The sequence below is a fragment of the Taudactylus pleione genome, unplaced genomic scaffold (genome assembly GCF_031769625.1).
Source record: "Taudactylus pleione unplaced genomic scaffold, aTauple2 ptg000192l, whole genome shotgun sequence".
Lineage (NCBI taxonomy): Eukaryota > Metazoa > Chordata > Amphibia > Anura > Myobatrachidae > Taudactylus > Taudactylus pleione.
This window is the reverse complement of record NW_028284594.1, coordinates 414,230-421,935: the sequence shown is the minus strand read 5'-3', so window position 1 is coordinate 421,935 and position 7,706 is coordinate 414,230. Positions and strand designations below refer to the sequence as shown.

Here is a 7,706-nt window from a genome sequence, read left to right as displayed (position 1 = left end):
ACCATGGGTAGAAACTTGTGATGGTGAGGAAACACTAGATTCTCACCATTGTGGGGTTAGCTATAGGAGCCAATCCATCAATGAGTAGCATGGACAGTGTAATGGTTAGCATTACTGCCTCACAGCACTTGTGTTGTGGGTTCGAGTCCCACCACGGCCCAACCTGTGTGGAGTTTGTATATTCTCCCTGTGCTTGCGTGGGTTTCCTCTGGGTACTCTGGTTACCTCCCACACTCCAAAAATATACTGGTAGGTTAATTGGCTCCCAACAAAAATTAACCCTACTGTTAATCTTCCATGAATTTTGCTGAGGCAGAGTGTTTATGATCATTATCCTGGAATAATCGGTGTCCTGATGGATAGCGTTTTCTCACATATTCCACCATACAGCCATCTACTATTTGTTCTTTGAAGAAGACATTTTGGTCAGTATCAAGCGCACACTGTACTACTGTACGGGATTGTAAATTTTGTGTATTATGCATTTTTTACAACAAACATTACTGTACCTTCAAAAATTAAGATAGGTCCTACACCACAACGAGATCTAGCTCCCCATACATGGAGCTTTAATGGATGCTTGGGATGTGGTTTAATTGAGAGATGTGCATGGTTCCGGAAGGACAGTCTTGAGAACCTCTCCAAAGAAACTGAAGTTTCATCTGTGAAAATTACATTATTAAAATTCTTACCACTCTCTATCCACCATCATGCTTTTTCAACTCTCTTTTCTTTATTAACTAACATCCCTTATCATGGGATGTATTCTGTGGAATAAAAAAAAATATTATTAGTTTATAGTCACGTAACTCAGTGTATTATTAAGGACAGTTTACTGAATAAAATAGTGCATTGTAGAGTGCATTTGTGGATTATTGTACACTATTTTACCTTGTAGGGCCAAGAGTCCATCCCAGTTCCTTCCACATCCGTTTGATGCTGAAACAGGAAATGTCCAGGTCATATTCTGATTTTAGAATATGTTTTATTTGTAAAGCTGTATGTTCATCATCCTCACAAGTTAATTGGTGCACAATCTTTTTGATGCTCCTACGGTATAACACTTACAGTACATATAGAAACTATTGCACAGTTACAGTCTGTTGAAATTGGAACACAGTACAGTAGCAATCTAGTAACATTTAAAAAAAGGTTGATGTAAAGTACCTACCATGTGCATTTAGAAGGAGTTCTATATCTGCACCTCATCCTCTCGAATGCATGATAGCGCACAGTCTGTAAACTGACTACAACACTACTTTCTTTCAGCCAGGCCTGAATCTGTTGTGTTGTTTTGTGTTCTTTTTTCATGTTTTCAATTTCTTGCTCATGAATTTGCTGATTTTTGTTGGCATGTTTGACGACAGGGACAACATGGAGAGAACAAGAGAAATACTGTTACTGAGTATATTTAATGTCCAGTATCTCAAAACAATGAATATTGTATAACATATTTTATAACACATAAGGGGATATTACATTTTTCCAACAGCAGTGACATATGATAATTGATGGGCATCCTCAAAGCAAGTCAAAAAGTTCTAGCCAGACAAAAATGTAAATTTTTTTTAACTACCAAATATATTTTGTAAAGCACACTGTATGTGACTAAGTACATACATGCGGCTAGGATCATGGACATAACACAAAAATGTAAATAAAATAGACTGGGCTAGCATGAGGCACAGCAGTAAAGGATTATGCATGAGAGGGACAAATGGCCGCCAACCATTGAATCAGGCTGCCTCGTAGCTGGACTATGAGCTCCATGCAGGTCATGTAAATTTAGGCTGCTTTACGAGACTCGATACATAAAAATGCATATTGGGGCATGGATGTTTCAGCAGCATGGAAAAACAAGATACTGGGCTAACATGGGACATAGCAGTATAGGACGAAGCACAAAAGGAACAAAATGGCTGCCGACCGTTGAATCAGGCCATGAGGCGACCAGACCTTATGGAGCGATTGGTGGCAAGCAGGGCATAAAAAGTGAAGGTGCTGAGTTATGAGACTTGATACACAAATATGTGTCTAGGGGCATGGACGTTGCAGCAGCACGGAAAACCGAGATACTGGGCTAGCATGGGACATAGCAGTAAAGGCTGAAGCATGAGAGGGACAAAATGGCTGCCAAATGTTGAATCAGGCCACAAGGCGGCAGGACTTATGGAGCGATCGGCAACCTTATGGAGCAATTGACACTCGAGCCCCTGCACCCCATAACTGTATGGGTATGTCATTGTAGGGTGCGGGGGAGTTGTGGGGAAATGTAGTGCCTTCAATACACTACTGCAACATTAGTGAACAGGAAATCATGTGGTCTTATTTAAAACTGAGGTTGCATTTGAGTCCCTGAACACCAACACCTGTGGGTATGTCTGACCCATCTAAGCCCCTGACGTTGAGCATGCATCTGAAACCCGACACTTGAGCCCTACACCCCATAACTATGGGTGTGTCCAGGGGCTGATTGGGAATTGAAAGTGGCCCGGGAAAAAATATGAAATAGGCCCTATGTGCGCACGCCGAAGGCGCGTGCCCGGAAAAGCATGCTGGAGGCATGCCCACTGCTCCAGGAGCTGATGGGCATACCCACAGTCCCTCTCTCCAGGAAATAAGCACAGCCAGCATGTGAATAACAATGAGTATTTTCTTACCTATATGATTTCTCTGCAAAGGGGAACCTCTGAAGAAATTGATCCTCCCTGGACAAGCAGTGTCTTGAGTCGGTATTCATTATTCATGCAGGAGATCATATGGTCTGGAAGCCACCTATTTGCATAGCAATAAATCCAATATCATCCTCATACAACAGAGGTTCAACCAGATAATACATGGTAACAGAAGTTTTGGTCCAGGACAAAATGTGGGTTTTCCTTATCAAAAATTTGATATTAATAAAATATATTTGTCATTTGGTACCATTTGCATCAGTAATATGGTTTCATTAGAAAGCGTCCAATTTGGTGTCTCCAGCACCATCGCCATGGTGTGTCTCCAGCCAATCCCCCCCCCGTGTGCCTCCCCAGCACTATCCCCCTGTGCCTCTCAGTGCCACCCCCTGCTTCTCTCCAGCACTATCCTTCTGTGTCTCCCCAATGCCATCATCCTGTGTCTCCCCAATGCCATCATCCTGCATCTCCCCAGTGCCATTATCGTGCATCTCCCCAGTGCCATTATCCTGTGTCTCCCCAATGCCATCAAACTACGCCTCCCCAGTGCCATTGTCCTGCATCTCCCCAGTGCCATTATCTTGTGTCTCTCCAGTGCCATCATCCTGTGTCTCCCCAGTGCCATTATACTGCATCTCCCCAGTGCCATCCTCCTGCCCTAGCACAGTATAGCCCCCCTCCCCCACAGACAGATCATTTCCCCTTAGCACAGTTGCCCCCCTCCCCCACACACAGATAATCTTCCCTGAGCACAGAATAGCACCCCAAAAAAAGACCATCTCCCCCTAGTACAACAAATGCCTCCTCCCTCTCAGAAAGACCATCATTCCCCCCACACAGAGACTAGAACAGAATAGCCCCCCATCCCCCAAGACAGATCTCTATCTCCATTCTCCATATCAGTCAGTCTTTAGAAAAAGAAAATGTCCTGACTCCTGTAACAGGTGCTGATGCACTACAATCAGATTCAGACTCATTTGTTCGTCTGAGCCTCCCAGGCAGCCAGCCCCGATTGTCTCCACTCCATCCCCTGTGAAGTCCCTCCCTGCCTTCCCTCTGTCCCCTATATCCCCTCTGTCCTCTGTGAACCAGGCTAGCAGGCAGCAGATCCAACTTACCGGCCGGCCAAAGATCCACTCTTCCTCCATAGTGCTGGGGCAGCTCCCTTCCTGCTGGGTGGGGACTAAAGCCTCTTCTCCCGATAGAGGCGGGCTGCGGGAAGCTCTACTAGTTGTAACAGGCAGCCGGCACTGGGCTGCCTGTCATGTAAAAACAAATGACAACCGGTTGATGCGATTCGGGGGCAGGGCCACAGATGACAAGTGACCCCACAGTCCAACTGGCCCACTAGGAATTTTCCCGCTTAAAGTATGGCCAATCTGCCCCTGGGTGTGTCATTGCAGAGTGCGGGGGAGTTGTGGAGCAATGTAGTGCCTTCAATACACTACACTATCTGTCACTAGGCCAAGAAGGCTTTCACATCCATCTATGAATCCTTGTGCACTCCACCCACATGCTGCCGTTAGGGAGGGCGCAGTGAGGGAAGCATAATAATAATGATAATAATAATGCAAGTGTGTCTTCCTTTCTAAATATTATACTAGTACATGTAAACACAGTACCCGAGCAGTTATCCAAGTATTAATTAATTCCATCTCATTGAAAGCTGTGTGTGCTTGTGACCCCTGTCCGAGTCCCTGAGACAAAATATTAAAACATATATTATTCAAAAAAGTACAGTACTGTACTCTCGCACACATACTGTACTGTAATGATTTAAAACTCATTACACATTCTTCTACAACCCTGATTCCATGATGAAAAAGCTGTACTATAGTGTACCGAATCACAGGTTCTGTCAGCCAATCATCGGGCGGTTATACAGAAAATGTATTGGATATCGGACACATGCGCAGTTTAGTTTAGGAAAAGCGACACCTGGTGGACAAAAAGTTGTATTACATGCTATGACTTTTTCCAGTGCCACGGTTCATTCCATTGCGATTAATAATGAAAGGCGTGACTCAAGGCGTACCACGTGGCGCAAGATGCAGGGCGCGTTACAGGGTGTATTGAGCAACAAACTGGCTGGGCCCATCTGTGTATTCAGGGGCTTCGATTGATGAAACTTCATAACACTTTTATCTTTTAGAGGCAGCCCTGCCAAAGTTTACATCCCAGCAAAGGGCGTATCTTAATGAGACAGTCCTGAGAAAGAAGTTAAGCTGCTATTGTTGCATTAAAACTAAATCAGGAACCTGGAACTAATAGTTGCCTGTTTAGCTTTTATGCAACTATAGTATTAATGATAATTATTACAACATTTTGAAGGATTACTCAAACTCCTACCCTCAAAAAATGTATTCCAATAAATACATGTTGACCTCTCCGTTAATAAGGAAATAAAACTCTGATTCACTCTCCTAGTACAGTAAAATTACCCTATTAAACTATGATTATAAAATACTGGCCAAAATAATGTCAATTAGATTACAACTCTTAATGTCATCTCTCTTGACCCCAAACCAGATGGGTTTTACTCATGGTCCCCATTTGGTATGTGGTATGCTTTTTACAGTGGAACTACAGGCACCAGCATGCTGACCCTTTGGCACTTGTTGAACTACACCCGTACCCCCACTGTAAAAAAAATAGCAAAAAAGCGACATGATACACACACCGTAGAAATAAAAAGTTTATTACATAACTAACACACTCACACATACTTACCTTCTGCCAGATGTTCCGTCCCCTTCTCCAGTAGAATCCCACGGGTTACCTGTGAAAAAAAAATCCAATACTCACCTACCCTCTGGCATCGCATCTGTCCCCCTCTTCAGAAGGCTCCATGGGATTTGGCAAAAAAAAAAACAAGGTACCCGTACGATTTCGAACTGTAGAGATGTATGTGATAACACATACATCTCTACCCCGGTGAATGATAAAGACCGGCAGGTTTCTGTCATTCTCCGGGCCCGCCAGCCAATCAGAGGCCTCTCTACAGTTAGCGCCCGCTGATTGGCTGTGACCCATCTGGGATCCTGGCGCCGGAATTCCGACTGCTGACGGGATTCCGGCACCAGTATTCTGAGCACTGGCATCCTGGATAACACTGTTGATAGTGGGATATGTAATTCACCCCTTATTATCCTTTTCAATAACTCATTAATGATGATTTTCATACATTGTCAAGTAAAAAAAACAATAGGGCAAAACACCTGATGCAAGACACTTGTGGAATGTTCCTGGCTTATATAAATAGGCGCATAATCTACATCTGTAAAAAACCTTTCTATTTACATAAGTTTACACATTTGCTAGATGTATGTGCATGTGATGTGGTTATGTTAATATATAGTAAATTAACAAGCCACATGTTTTGGAATAATAATTCTAAATACATAAGAGCAGTCGTTCGTTAAAAACAATACTATAGTCAGCTGTTAACATTGCTTATTAGCTATATCTACAGAGCTAAAGAACAATTTCATTTTAGTTCTAGTGAATCAATTTATAATAATTGATTCACCAGCACTAAAAAGAAGGGCATCAATTATGGATATATAAAGGGTATACTTTAATCTTTTATCTTTGTACAACATATACTTAATGCATTGTGAACTTCAATTTGTATTTTTCTCCAAGACCATTATAACTTGTTAAACTCAGTGCTGTGCACTGGATACAATTGTATCACACAGTATTTATAATGTTTATTGTATTTTCGGAACAACTTGGAGCAATAAGCAGATCAAATAGGTAGGATACAGTCAAAGGTCCTAAGACTGTGATTTTCTGCTCCATTTTTTTCAGTCTTAAAACACCGCTGCAACTCACTGTGGGGCCTATTTATCATTAAATATTTGTGGCATACTGTATTCCCTGAAAACACCAGCTTTTGGAGGATACCTGCAAATATTTAGTATCCCCTAGATGTATGGAGGCACCGCAGCAGAAATCTCTTGATATTTGCTGCAAGCACTCCATTTGCAAAACAGTCCCATAGGTTTCAATGGGGCATGCAATGTTGTCAGATTTACAAAGCATTCCGGAGTTTGGTCCTCACAGCTTACACCATCTGAAGCATGAGCTTCATAACTACCATAGGTGCAAGGGATGGAGCTGCTATGGGGCCCTGAGCTTAGGGGGGCCCATCTTCCTTGTCAAAATTACATTAAATTGTGCTATATCAGGGCTCGACAAATCCTGGGGGCCAGGTCACCATGGCTACCAGATTTTGCTGCCTGGCTACTAGATTTTGCAGTGAGGGAGGAAGCAGATTCTCATCAGCTCCGGCGGAGATTTGTGCCTGTAGTATTGCAGTGTTCATATCATGCACAGGAGTGCATGTGCTGAGTGTCGCCTGCGGTGACTGCTGTGCCTCTGTCCATCCCGGACTGCACTGACGACTCCTCTCCACCCAGGCCTGTTCTGATCCCTGCTATCTGTCCCAGTCTACGCTGATCCTCCTGTACGTCCTGGCTGTCTACTGGCTCCTATCTCCGGCTGCATAGAGCTCTCCGATAGTAGGGTCTATGCATGGCCAGGGATTGCAGAGAGGCTTCAGATGGATAGTGGTGTGACCACGAGGGGAGGGGGGTTTTGTTGTACTTTCTGGCACAATTATTTTATGTGAAATGTGGTCCGTTATTACTGGGGGGTGAGGGGTAGAGCAGGGGAGCTGTGCAGAGCAGTGAGGGGGCCTCCATTTTACTGTATCCATTCAAATGTGACCATTTTGTGGACTAGTATAGTGTGTGTAACAGTTGCATAACACACAGAGCTGTGCTCCTCACTCACTCCTGTAATTTTTTTGGGTGGACGGTGGTCTGGCTACTACACTTTCATCCTGGCTCCTAGATTTTAGAAAAATTTGTCAAGCCCTGTGCTGTATACATTTTTCACCATTGGGTGGTACATAGGGGCCCTAACAAACCTTTGCTATGGGGCCTGCAAATACCTAGTTACGCTCCTGATCTGAAGATAGCATTCTGCTGCTGAACCTATGGGGTACACTTCGGAAAATGTACC

The 7,706-nt window shown here is 43.6% G+C and overlaps 1 pseudogene; it reads right to left on the bottom strand.

Annotated features, from left to right (window-relative positions):
• Positions 1 to 287: 287 nt before the first annotated feature.
• On the bottom strand, positions 288 to 1,355 carry LOC148518986 (uncharacterized; annotated as a pseudogene).
• Positions 1,356 to 7,706: the final 6,351 nt, after the last annotated feature.